Genomic DNA, 14,768 nt, shown 5'->3' on the forward strand with positions numbered 1-14,768 from the left:
AGACACAGGTTTGATCTTTGGGTTGGGAAGATCCCCTGGAGAAGAAAATGGCAACCAACTCCAGTGTTCTTGCCTGGGATATCTTATAGACAGAGGAGCCTGGCATATACAGTTCATGGGATTGCAAAAAAGTTGGATACAACTTAGCAACCAAACAACAACAAAGCAGATATATTTGTAAACAATCCAAATATGAAAGCAGAACAATTCAACAAGTATTATAAATATATAAACATATACCTTCATGAAGACACAGTTACAGTTTCTGAGGCTTCATTAAAATGCCACCAAAATAACTACATATGTCAGTGAAAAACAATGAAAACACTTTATACATCTTTAAGATAAATTTGTGCTTAATGTAATTACTCAGTGGTAAATGTACTCACTTGAGCATGTTAGTTCAAATGGTTACCTAATTTGGTTGATATATGGATGTTGAAACTAAGAGATTATAAGATAAAACCTTGAAGACATAAGCTAAATTTTACTCTTGGCATTTTATATGTATGTGTCGTTGTTTAGTCTCTAGGTCATGTACAACTCTGTGTACATCCCCAGAATCTGTTGACACTAATGAGAGGGTGGCAAGAGCTAAGGTAGGGATCAGCACTATCCAGGCAGCATTGTATTCTTTTCTGCTTCAGCAAAAGCCTCTGACCAGGAGGTGTTGATAAGCCACATGTCTACTGTTGCTTCAGTTCAGTTCAGTTGCTCAGTCATGGCTGACTCTGAAACCCCATGGACTACAGCACTCCAGGCCTCCCTGTTCATCACCAACTCCCAGAATTACTCAAACTCATGTCCATTGAGTCAGTGATGCCATCCAATCATCTCATCCTCAGTTTTCCCCTTCTCCTCCAGCCTTCAATCTTTCCCAGTATCAGAGTCTTTTCCAATGAGTCTGTTCTTCCCATCAGCTGGCAAAGTAATGGAGTTTTAGCTTCAGCATCAGTCTTTCCAATGAATATTCAGGACTGATTTCCTTTAGGATGGACTGGTTGGATCTCCCTGAAGTCCAAGTGTCTCTCAAGAGTCTTCTGCAACACCACAGTTCAAAAGCATCAATTCTGCAGCACTCAACATTCTTTATAGTCCAACTCTCACATGCACACATGACTACTAGAAAAACCATAGATTTGACTAGGTGGACCTTTGTTGGTAAAGTAATGTCTATGTTTTTAATCTGCTGACTAGGTTGGTCATAACTTTTCTTCCAAGGAGCAAGTGTCTTAATTTCATGTTGGCAGTCACCATCTGCAGTGATTTTGGAGCCCCCCAAAAATAAAGTCTGCCACTGTTTCCACTGTTTCTCCAGCTATTTGGCATGAAGTGATTGGACCGGATGCCATGATCTTAGTTTCTGAATGTTGAGTTTTAAGCCAACATTTTCACTCTCCTCTTTCACTTTCATCAAAAGACTCTTAAGTTCTTCTTCATTTTCTGCCATAAGGGTGGTGTCATCTGCACATCTGAGGTTATTGATATTTCTCCTGGCAATCTTGATTCCAGCTTGTGCTTCATCCAGCCCAGTGTTACTCATGATGTATTCTGCATATAAGTTAAATAAGCAGGGTTACAATATACATATAGCCTTGATGTACTGCTTTTCTGATTTGGAACCAGTCTGTTGTTCCAAGTCCAGTTGTAACTGTTGCTTCATGACCTGCATAAAGATTTCTCAGGAGACAGGTCAGGTGGTTTGGTATTCCCATCTCTTGAAGAATTTTCCACAGGTCGCAAAGAGTTGTGTATGACTGAGTGACTGGACTGAACTGAACTGAACACAGTCAAAGGCTTTAGCATAGTCAATAAAGCAGAAATAAATGTTTTGCTGGAACTTTCTTATTTTTTCAATGATCCAACAGATGTTGGCAATTTGATCTCTGTTCCTCTACCTTTCCTAAAACCAGCTTGAACATCTGGGAGTTCATGGTTCATGTACTCTTGAAGCCTGGCTTGGAGAATTTTGAGCATTACTTTGCTGGCGTGTGAGATGAGTGCAATTGTGCAGTAGTTTCAACATTCTTTGGCATTGCCTTTCTTTGGGATGGGAGTGAAAACTGACTTTTTCCCGTCCTGAGGCCACTGCTGAGTTTTCCAAATTTGCTGGCATATTGAGTGCAGCACTTTCAGAGCATCATCTTTCAGGATTTGAAATAGCTCAACTGGAATTCCATCACCTCCACTAGCTTTGTTCGTAGTGACGCTTCATAAGGCCCACTTGACTTTGCATTCCAGGATGTCTGGCTCTAGGTGAATGTTAATACCATCATGGTCATCTGGGTCATGAAGATCTTTTCTGTATAGTTCTGTGTATTCTTGCCACCTCTTCTTAATATCTCTGCTTCTTTTAAGTCTATACCATTTCTGTCCTTTATTGAGCCCATCCTTTAATGAAATATTCCCTTGCTATCTCTAAATTTCTTGAAGAGATCTCTAGTCTTTCCCATTCTATTGTTTTCCTCTATTTCTTTGCACTGATCACTGAGGAAGGGTTTCTTATCTCTCCTTCCTATTCTTTGGAACTCTGCATTCAAATGGGTATATCTTTCCTTTTCTCCCTTGCTTTTCCCTTCTCTTCTTTTCACAACTGTGTGTAAGGCCTCCTCAGACAGCCATTTTGCCTTTTCAGATTTCTTTTTCTTGGGGATGGTCTTGATCAGTGCCTCCTGTACAATGTCACAAACTTCCATCCATAGTTCTTCAGGTGCTCTGTCTATCAGATCTAGTCCCTTGAATCTATTTCTCTCTTCCACTGTATAATCATAAGGGATTTGATTTAGGTGATATCTGAGTGGTCTAGTGGTTTTCCCTACTTTCTTCAATTTAAGTCTGAATTTGGCAATAAGGAGTTCACGATCTGAGCCACAGTCAGCTCCTGGTCTTGTTTGTGCTGACCGTATAGAGCTTCTCCATCTTTGGCTGCAAAGAATATAATCAATCTGATTTCAGTATTGACCATCTGGTGATGCCCACGTGTAGAGTCTTCTCTTGTGTTGTTGGAAGAGGGTGTTTGCTATGACCAGTGTGTTCTTTTGGCAAAACTCTATTAGCCTTTGCCCTGCTTCATTCTGTACTCCAAGGCCAAATTTGCCTGTTACTCCAGGTATTTCTTGACTGTCTACTTTTGCATTCCAGTCCCCTATAATGAAAAGGACATCTTTTTTGTGTGTTAGTTCTAGAAGGTGTTATAGGTCTTCATAGAACTACTCAAGTTCAGCTTCTTCAGCACTACTGGTTGGGGCATAGACTTGGATTACTGTGATATTGAATGGTTTGCCTTGGAAACGAACAGAGATCATTCTGTCATTTTTGAGACTGCATCCAAGTACTGCCTTTCAGACTCTTTTGTTGACTATGATGGCTACTCCATTTCCTCTAAGGGATTCCTGCCCACAGTAGTAACTATAATGGTCATCTGAGTTAAATTCACCCATTCCAGTTCATTTTAGTTTGCTGATTCCTAAAATGTCAATGTTCACTCTTGCCATCTCCTGTTTGACCACTTCCAATTTGCCTTGATTCATGGACCTAACATTCCTGGTTCCTAAGCAATATTGTTCTTTACATCATTGGACTTTACATCCATCACCAGTTACATCCACACCTGGGTGTTTATTTTGCTTTGGCTCAGTCTCTTCATTCTTTCTACTGTTGCTTAATACACCTAAAATCCATTGGGTTTGTTCCCTGCGGCTGCTATAACATTTGAAAAACCAATTTGGTGTCTAAAAGCAACAGCAATTTTTTCTTTCAGTAGTTCTGGGGACCAGAAGTCTGAAATCAGTTTACTTAGTCATAACCACAGTGTTGGCAGGGCCACATGTCTTCTCAGGCTCTAGCGGGATTCAGCTGCTTGATTTCCAGTTTTTGGTGGCTGTTGGCATTTCTTGATTTGTGGTCACATCACTCCAATCTCTGCCACCACGGTCCATTTTCTCCTTCTCTTCTATATCTTACGTCCTTCTGAATTGCTTTTCTAAGGACATTGGTGATAGCATATAGGATACAGCTAAATAATCTAGGACAGTGTCCTCATTTCAAGATCCTCAGTTTAATTTCATCTGCCAAAATTTTACCATATGATGTAAGAGTCAAGGTACCAGGGATTAAGGCAGGGACTTATCTTTGGAGCCATTATCAGCTGACTCCATCTATCCTCTCATCTCTCAGCAATATTTGGAATGAATGCTTCACCTGTGTACCAGATAAAATGACTTCTAATTGCTTGTTGTTGTTCAATTGCTAAGCTGTGTCTGACTCTTTCAGGCCCATGGACTGCAGCATACCAGACTTCTCAGTCCTTCACCATTTCCCAGAGCTTGCTCAAACTCATGTCCTTCAAGTCAGTGATGCCATCCAACCATCTCACACACTGTTACCCCCTTCTTCTCCTATCATTAATCTTTCCCAGCGTCAGAGTCGTCTGGAATGAGTAGACTCTTTGCCTCAGGTGGCCAAAGTATCGAAGCTTTGGCTTCAGCAACCATCCTTCCAAAGAAAATTCAGTGTTGATTTCCTTCAGGATTGATTGGTTTGATCTCTTTTCTGTCCAAAGTGAAAGTGAAATCGCTCTGTCGTGTCCGACTCTTTGCCACACTGTGGACTGTAGTCTATGGGGCTCCTCCATCCATGGGATTTTCCAGGCAAGAATCCTGGAGTGTGTTGCCATTTCCTTTTCCAGGGGATCTTCCCCACCCAGGGATCGAACCTTGGTCTCCCTCAGTGTAGGCAGATGCTTTACCGTCTGAACCACCAGGGAAGTCAAGGGGCCTTCTAATTACTTAAGAGTTTGTAATACAGATTTTGAAATTCACACACCAGGGCAATATCTTAAGAACAGTGGAAAGAAGATGGGAAACAAGATAAAATCTACTTTGTCATAGATAAGGTGACCATAGGTGCTCTCAGAATATAGATGTAGAAAATGGATCTGCAAACATGTGGGGGTAGTGGTGGTGGTGATGGTGGGTAAATTGGGAGGTTGAGATTGATGCATGTGCACTGTGATATGTAAAACAGATAGCTAACGAGAACCTGCTCTGTAGTACAGGGATATAGTTCAGTGCTCTGTGGTGACCTAGATCAATGGGATGGGGGAAGGTGGGATTCACTATTCATTCATATACCTCATTCACTTCATTGTACAGCCAAAACTAATAAACACTGTAAAGCAACTATCCCCTTATTTAAAAAAAAAAAAAAAAAGGAGATAGAGAAAATCCAGTTGCTATTTAAGACCAAAGAACTTGTTTTAAATTAATTAAAAAGTAGTATTTAATATTTAAATTTAACATAAATACCTTGTGACAATTAGAATAGATCAAATCTTTTTTTAATAAATACTTTATTTATTTATTTTTAATATAAATTTATTTATTTTAATTGGAGGTTAATTACTTTACAGTATTGTATTGGTTTTGCCATACACCAACATGAATCCACCACAGGTATACACGTGTTCTCCATCCTGAACCCCCCTCCCTCCTTCCTCCCTGTACCATCCCTCTGGGTCGTCTCAGTGCACCAGCCCCAAGCATCCAGTATCATGCATTGAACCTGCCAAATTTTAAACAGATAAAGTTATTTTCTACTGCCTTGGTGGTGACTGTTATATGCTTTTGCACCCACTGCCTCCTATGCTTAGAAAGACCTTTCTTTTCACCTATTTTTTTTTCTTGTCTTTTATGTCTCAGTTCAAATATTAAAGTAGAAAATAGGAAGCTATATCATATGATCTTGATAAATTTTAGATAGCTCAAATCACTACTAGGGATGTTAATTATTTGTTGCTTATTTTATTGTCTACCTCTCCAATTTCCCCATGGAACACTAGCTTTATAAAAGTTGAGATATTTTCTATAAAATCCCAGCCCCTAGAACTGCATCTGGCATTAACAGATTTCAATGACCGTTGCTCATTAAATTAAAAGTCTTAAGGATTTTGTTCAAATGCTATGCTCTCCAGGAAGGCTTCCCTGAACCAAATTCCTGGGAAAGTTTTCCTTCTTCAGTGAACCAATATTACACATATGTGTGTGCTTAGTCACTCAGTCATGTCCAGCTCTTTGTCATACCATGGATGCTTGTGCATAAAACAAGCATTGATCATGTTGCATCATATTAATTTATTCATATAGCTATCTTCTTAGAAAATTGTAGAGTGAAAAAGTTGGCTTAAAGCTCAACATTCAGAAAACGAAGATCATGGCATCCGGTCCTGTCACTTCATGGGAAATAGATGGGGAAACGGTGGAAACAGCATCAGACTTTATTTTTTTGGGGCTCCAAAATCACTGCAGATGGTGACTGCAGCCATGAAATTAAAAGATACTTACTCCTTGGAAGGAAAGTTATGACCAACCTAGATAGCATATTGAAAAGCAGAGACATTACTTTGCCAACAAAGGTTTGTCTAGTCAAAGCTATGGTTTTTCCTGTGGTCATGTATGGATGTGAGAGTTGGACTGTGAAGAAGGCTGAGCACCAAAGAATTGATGATTTTGAACTATGGTGTTGGAGAAGACTCTTGAGAGTCCCTTGGACTGCAAGGAGATCCAACCAGTCCATTCTGAAGGAGATCAGCCCTGGGATTTCTTTGGAAGGAATGATGCTAAAGCTGAAACTCCAGTACTTTGGCCACCTCATGCGAAGAGTTGACTCATTGGAAAAGACTCTGATGCTGGGAGGGAATGGGGGCAGGAGGAGAAGGGGACGACAGAGGATGAGATGGCTGGATGGACGTGACTGACTCGATGGACATGAGTCTGAGTGAACTCCGGGAGTTGGTGATGGACAGGGAGGCCTGGCATGCTGTGATTCATGGGGTTGCAAAGAGTCGGACACGACTGAGTGACTGAACTGAACTGAACTGAAGAAAATTGTAAGTTGCTTGATGTCCATGATTTTATCTTAGCTCTATTCATATCTATAAAAATCACAGCCATACTAGTTCCTGGAACATAAAAGTCCCTCAATGAATATTATGTCACTCTATTATTTAATCAAACACTAATCTTAGTGTAGTTGTGAAGCTATTTAGTAGATGTTATTAACATCTCTAATTAGTTGACTTTGTATAAAGGAGATTACCCTCTATAGTATGGGTAGGACTCATCTTATCAGCTAGAAAACCTTGAAAGGAAGGAAGACAGACTTGTCAGAGAAGAAACTCTGCCTCAAGATCCTGAAGTATTAGTTGCTCAGTCGTGGCTGACTCTTTGTGACTCCATGAAGGTGGCCCACAAGTCTCCTCTGTCCATGGAATTCTCCAGGCAATAATATTGGAGTGGGTAGCCATTTCCTTCTCAACTCAGGAATCGAACCCTGGTCTCCTGCATTGCAGGTGGATTCTTAATCGTCTGAGCCACCAGGGATGCCCACAATTAACCCATGCCTGAGTTTTCAACCTGTGGGCTGCATCTCAAAACCCTAGCAATTGTTCCTCTTCCTGAGGCAGGGGTGAAGATAAGAACTGGTCACTCTCAGTTCTGACTTTTGCAAGCCTGCTGCTGCTGCTAAGTCTCTTCAGTCGTGTCCGACCCTGTGTGACCCCGTAGATGGCAGCCTACCAGCTCCCCCATCCCTGAGATTCTCCAGGCAAGAACACTGGAGTGGGTTGCCATTTCCTTATCCAATGCATGAAAGTGGAAAGTGAAAGTGAAGCCGCTCAGTCATGTCCGACTCTTAGTGACCCCATGGACCACAGCCTACCAGGCTCCTCTGTCCATGGGATTTTCCAGGCAAGAGTACTGGAGTGGGGTGCCATTGCATCCTAAAAGCCAATCCCATCCTTCTGTTCCAGACACAGAATGTAAAATTCCATCTACACTGGATATGGCTATGTAAAAACATTGCTATCATAAACTGAACAAAGATACAAAGAAATATATATCATGTGTATTGATACTGTGAAATGTATCTATCTTATTTTTTGATTTCTTGTGTTTTGCATGTTTTGTGCAATAAAAAAAGACTACAAAGAGAAAATTATGGTTACTGACATCTCTAATGAATTTTGGATTTTGGTATACAAATGAAAAATGATTCAAGCGGGGTAAGTCCGATCAAATTTGACTTATTCAGTTCAGTTCAGTTCGGTTCAGTTGCTCAGTCGTGTCCGACTCTTTGCGACCCCATGAATTTCAGCACGCCAGGGCTCCCTGTCCATCACCAACTCCCGGAGTTCACCCAGACTCACGTCCATCGAGTCAGTCACGTTCATCCAGCCATCTCATCCTCTGTCGTCCCCTTCTCCTCCTGCCCCCAATCCCTCCCAGCATCAGAGTCTTTTCCAATGAGTCAACTCTTCGCATGTGGTGGTCAAAGTACTGGAGTTTCAGCTTTATCATCAGTCCTTCCAAAGAACACCCAGGACTGGTCTCCTTTAGAATGGACTGGTTGGATCTCCTTGCAGTCCAAGGGACTCTCAAGAGTCTTCTCCAACACCACAGTTCAAAAGCATCAATTCTGCATATAAGTTAAATAAGCAGGATGACAATATACAGCCTTGACGTACGCCTTTTCCTATTTGGAACCAGTCTATTGTTCCATGTCCAATTCTAACTGTTGCCTCCTGACCTGCATATAGGTTTCTCAAGAGGCAGGTCAGGTGGTCTGGTATTCCCATCTCTTTCAGAATTTTCCACAGTTTATTGTGATCCACACAGTCAAAAGCTTTGGCATAGTCAATAAAGCAGAAATAGATGTTTTTCTGGAACTCTCTTGCTTTTTCCATGATCCAGCGGATGTTGGTAATTGATCTCTGGTTCCTCTGTCTTCTAAAACCAGCTTGAACATCTGCAAGTCATGGTTCATGTGTTGTTGAAGCCTGGCTTGGAGAATTTTGAGCATTACTTTACTAGCGTGTGAGATGAGTGCAATTGTGCGGTAGTCTGAGCATTCTTTGGCATTGCCTTTCTCTGGGATTGGAATGAAAACTGACCTTTTCCAGTCTTGTGGCCACTGCTGAGTTTTCCAAATTTGCTGGCATTTTTAGTGCAGCACTTTCACAGCATCATCTTTCAGGATTTGAAATAGCTCAACTGGAATTCCATCACTTCCACTAGCTTTGCTCGTAGTGATGCTTTCTAAGGCTCACTTGATTTCACATTCCAGGATGTCTGCCTCTAGGTGAGTGATAACACCATCATGATTATCTTGGTCGTGAAGCTCTTTTTTGTACAGTTCTTCTGTGTATTCTTGCCACCTCTTCTTAATATCTTCTGCTTCTGTTAGGCCCATACCATTTCTGTCCTTTATCGAGCCCATCTTTTCATGAAATATTCCCTTGGTATCTCTAATTTTCTTAAAGAGATCTCTAGTCTTTCCCATTCTGTTGTTTTCCTCTATTTCTTTGCATTGATCGCTGAGGAAGTCTTTCTTATCTCTTCTTGCTATTCTTGACTTATTAGGTAAAGACAAATCTCTCAAGAATCAGATGATCCTATTCTGGATTTTAGGGTGTTAAAATCACAAATGGGCCTTTCTTGGTTGGGAAGAACTTTGAGGTGGCCTGGAAAATAATAGGTATAGTTGATGGCGGGGAGAAAGGGTAAACAATATTGGCTGCTGATTTAGCCTGACCTGACCATTTCAGTTTCAGTCCCTCTACACCTTAACATTTCATTTGTAAACTGGCTCCACTTCCTATAAGTAGTTCCAATCTTCTTCAGCTTTAGGCTGTCTCCATCTTTTGCTGTTACTCCTTCTTAGTTGCTCTCCCTACCCCAAATTCTATCTGTGCATCACTTTTTCTAGTTATGTTATTTGTAAATTTTCTGCTTTGTGTTCTTCTACTGTGATCACCCACATTTTCACACAATCGTGGCAGCCTTTTACTAGCCACCCTGCCTTGCAAACTCTCACTCCTTCAGCCTTATGTGCTTTCATGCTGACCACATTACTCTTCCCACAACACAGCTATCAGGATTCCTCTCGATTTAAACAATGTCATATGTCTATGGATTGCAGACTGGATAGCCAATATTTTTCACCAGTAACACAGATTCTCCCAACAAGAACTTTGTGTGCCTTCTTCTTTTATCTTTCTCCTTTCCACTGCCCCAAATATAATCCAGTCTAAGTCTCAGCTATATTTTTGATTATGTTTGATGTGAATTCTATTTAAATGCTTTACCTCCTTCGAGAATAGAGCCAGAGACTTCCTTGTTCAGGAATCATGGTCGAACGTCAACATAAGCTATCTCTTTCACTGCTTTACCAGAGTGGGTCTTTTCGGAGATAGAGCATAATGTGGCCCAAAGACACATGGATGTATGTAATCTCTCAGCTCTGCCATTATACCACCTGTTGGAGTGTGGACTGATGACATCACCTCTCTGCCTCTGTCTTCTCATCCACAGAATGTGGGTTAAAGTGTTTACCTTAGTCATATTAAGTATCTCAGTATTTTTCTTCATTGCTTCACCATTATAAGTTTAAAAGGCCAGACATTGTCTATTTTGTTAGTTGCTTTCTCACTGTTGCACTTAGACCAACGTTTGGCACAGAGTAGGAAATTTATGCCATTTGTTGAAGGAATAAATGATTAAACACCTTGTAAGGGCTTCACAAATAGTGATCATCATCATCATTTGTCATAAGCATCTTCTTAATGTTGCCTGGCATTTTCATTTACTTTTTCTGTGAAGTCGGGATTATATTATTTCTCCTTTATTGGTCATTAACAACTACTTCCCTCATGGCTCAGTAGTTAACAACTACTACCCTGGTGGCTCAAATGGTAAAGAATCTGCTTGCAATTCCAGAGATCTGGGTTCATTCCCTGGGTTGGGCAGATCCCCTGGAGGAGGGCATGGCAATCCACTCTAGTATTTTTACCTGGAGAATCCTCATGGACAGAGGAGTCTTGTGGGGTTGCAAAGAGTCGGACATGACTGAGTGATTTAGCACAGCACAACAACTACTTGGCGATTGGGCTTATCCAGAAACATACCATCGCTTATACTGTACAAGATGACATAGATCGATTATTTGAGAATAGAATCAAAGCTTATTCAGCAGCATCTTTTCCCCCTTAGAGACAACACATTCACATCTTATAGCAAGTAATCTAATGAGAGATTATCATCTGCTCCTGGGCTCTTCATGTCATACATATTTACTTTTACAGCAGCCATTTTTAATTATTTTCTATTCCCATTCAACACCCATAAAATAATGTTATGTAATTTTTTAATAGCACCTCGGAGAAAATAATTTCTGACTAACACATGAGAGCTTTTTAAAAAAGGTCAAATTTACCAGCATGTATGTGAGAAGGGGTGATGTTATTGGTAGGACTCTACAGTGACATTTCAGTAGCACTATGTGAAATGAACTCCAAATACCTAACTCCCTCCTAATCTATTGCCCTGAACAGGATAATTTTTTAGCCACTCAACTGATCAATTAGTCTTGTGTTCAGTAGCTCAGTTGGGTCTAATTCTTTGCAACCCATGAACTACAGTCCACCAGGCTCCTCTGTCTATAGGATTTTCCAGGCAAGAATACTGGAGTGGGTTGGTATTTTCTTGCGCCGTACAAAAATATATCTTTTGGAGGAGTGAGATTTCATCTCCCTCAGTCAGTAATACCACAACTTGAAAGAGACTATTCAATTCAACCTCTCATATGCAAGATTTGGTGAAGAAAAATCAGAGCACAGCCAGCCCTGGCTCGTGGAGCTTGATTGCTTCTGGATCAAGATCTATAAACCTCCAGAAATTTACAAAACTTTCCTATTCACCTAGGTAATACTGAGATTATTTGTTAACAATGAACTATGAAGTAGGTGTTATTATTCCCAATGCGCAGACTGGACTATTGAGGTTCAGCGAAGTTAACCAACCTTTGAAAGTCCTGCTTCCTAATCTAAAGACCTTTATTTAGTTATGAAATACCAAGCACTTAAACAATTAGAATCACTTATTGGCTTTAAATAATTTCTTTTTGTACATTTTCTTATTGGTGCCTGTAAAATCATCTGTATTGGTATGGATTAAAGAGCAATTTTCATATCCCTCTACCAGCCTTTTTCTCCAAGTGCAGACATGCAGAGGGTGAAGAAAGGAAGGAAAAAAAAAAAGTATTTGATCAGTAATCTTAGTGATATTGACCTACCTATGTGCTTATTTGACAATTTTGACTGAATACATTTTGAATAGTTCAGGGAGAAGAAAGTTATACTAGCAAGAATTTTACATATAAATCTCTGGTGACATAATCTTGAAAACTGAATAATATCTCTATTGTTCCTTTTTCGTAAAAAAAAGAAAAAAGAATATTTTGTTCTTAAATCACAAAATGATTGTTCTGAAACTCAAGCACATATAACTTTATGTGCCCTCTCTATAATTTTTTGTAACTGTTACATGAATAAAAATTCAGGATATTGTGATTGAAATTCCTGGAGGGGATTTGTGAAACTGAACAGCAAAATGTAGTTGACACTCGTTCTGTGTTACCCTAGGGCTACAGTTTTGATCACAGTCTGCGTGGATTCATTCCTGTCAGAACAATGCATTTTATACTCATGTCATAAGTAAATTTTGCCATCCTTTTGCTTTTTTAAAGTACAAATGAAGGAAGAATGAATTCAGTTAAAATATAGAATTTCAATTGAAAGGTAAAGAAAATAATAGTATCAAACATATATAGACCAAAATCATTCCCCTTTCAATTCTGATTGCCTAATTAAATATATTGTAATGCTAATATTAATGTAAATACTTGCACACTTATAAAATTATGCTTATCTTTAATATTAAATTTATCACTATAAATAGAAAATAAAAATAAATGAGCTAGGTATTTATCAATTGCTCTGTAATCATAATAAAGCAGAGGCTATTTTGCTACTAAATCATATAAACAGCTTAGTCTGTTATATATCATCTTCCCATTCTATATCATTTTTAAGCTCTGATTCCCCTTTGTACAGGTATGAGACACGAATGACAGTTGCTTTGAATTTTTTAAAGAAGTAGGTACCTAAGAAGGTTAAATATGAATTAGTCATAAAGCCAATGGAACAGACAGGAAATGATTAAGCTGTGATTATTTTCAAATTTATAGTGTTTTAACACTACTAGTGTTTAATTAAGGAGAAAAAGCAGTCAATTTTATTTTACGTGATCATATAAGACCTCAAAAATTAATGTTCTTCTTACTCTGTAATGCTGCAGTTCTAAAGCAATGTTGAGGACAACAAAGTCCTATTTGATAGTCTAGCCTTTCAGTGAAGAGCTGTTCTTCCTGTCTTTGATGTAGGAATGGTTTATTTAATCAATTATTCATCAAAGTTATGGCATTCTTCTTATATATTTAGGTAAAACTAAAAGATGACTTTCTGAAGCCTTATTGCTTAAATAAAAGTTTAAATAGACTGTGAAAACACTTGACTTTGACATGGCAGATATGGCAATGATTTAAGTTTCAGAGAGTCCCTGGTCTCAACTGGGTGCTTAAATAAAAAGGGATGTGTATGTGTGTGTGTGTGTGTGTGTGTGTGTGTGTATGTTCAGTGCAATTTTCTAGAAGTAGATGATAAGCAGGGCCAAAATACCCAGAGCACTTTTGATGACCTTCCCATCAAAAAAAGGCAGGACAGACAATTTGATTAGTGTTTCCTTTGCACAGGTGTTAAAGTTGACACGAAACAGCTGAAAGACACAGCCTTGTGGTGCAAGCTGGGCAGCTGGACACTTTGTGCATGGAGAATCTTGAGCAGTTGGTAACATTTGGCAGCCTAACATAGAAAAAAAGTGACTGCTAGCAAAGTCTCAACTGCTGCTAATTAGCAGCAATGAACTGTGGGTAGGACAGTGCGTTTTAATATGAGAAGATTTTTACAGTAACCACCACACTAAGGGGAGAGATAGAAAGAAATGCTCCCCAGCTGACCCTCATGGCAATCCAGGCTGCATATTGCAATAATCCTGTAAATTACTATGCTTTCTTATACAGTAACTTGGAGTTAATTAGTAATTTAACATTCCTCTACACTATTAAATGTCTTTCTTGCATTATATTATGTTGTTTCATGGGCTTACCTTAACACTAATGGGGTTTTGTTATATTTTCTCAAAACAGTAACAGTAAAATAAAACTGAGCTAGAAAATTAATTAGTTATCTTTTACCTTTGATTTACCTGTTATTAACAATTAAGTGGTGGTACACATTTTTCAAGTGGTTCCAGAGGTTAGGTGGAGATGAATATACTTCCAGAATATATTACAGAGGAAAAGTGAATAAAAATGAGTAGTGTGCAGGCTTCAAGAGATTATCCTGCAGATGCAGAATGCAATGCAAACACTTTTCATATTCCCACTCTCGTAGGGAGGGGTAATGACTAGTGTGTGGAGGAGGGTCAGGGAAGGATAGAAATAGAAGAGGGAAGCATATTTAGCTACATTCACTAATTTTTAAGAGAATCCTTGCAAAGAAAAATTTCATACCATTCATGGTTTATACCCTAAAACGTGAATATGCTATAGTGAAGTAGCGGATTTTATCATATAGTCATAAAGGAAAAAAATGTAGCTTTTTGTAGCTTTGCAGTTTGTAAATGCCAGAGAATTTTGTAGGATTTTGTGACAGGAAAATTGATACTCAGAATTTAAATATATAAATTAATGCATACAATATTAACATTCAAATAGAAAGTCCTGAGGTGGAAATTGTGGTGAACAAAATTATTCTGATCACCTGAAAGGAAAAAAGGAGCTAAAATTATTAATATGTTTAAAAATTTTTCTTAACC

The sequence above is a fragment of the Bos taurus genome, chromosome 2 (assembly GCF_002263795.3).
Source record: "Bos taurus isolate L1 Dominette 01449 registration number 42190680 breed Hereford chromosome 2, ARS-UCD2.0, whole genome shotgun sequence".
NCBI classification, from domain to species: Eukaryota; Metazoa; Chordata; class Mammalia; order Artiodactyla; family Bovidae; genus Bos; species Bos taurus.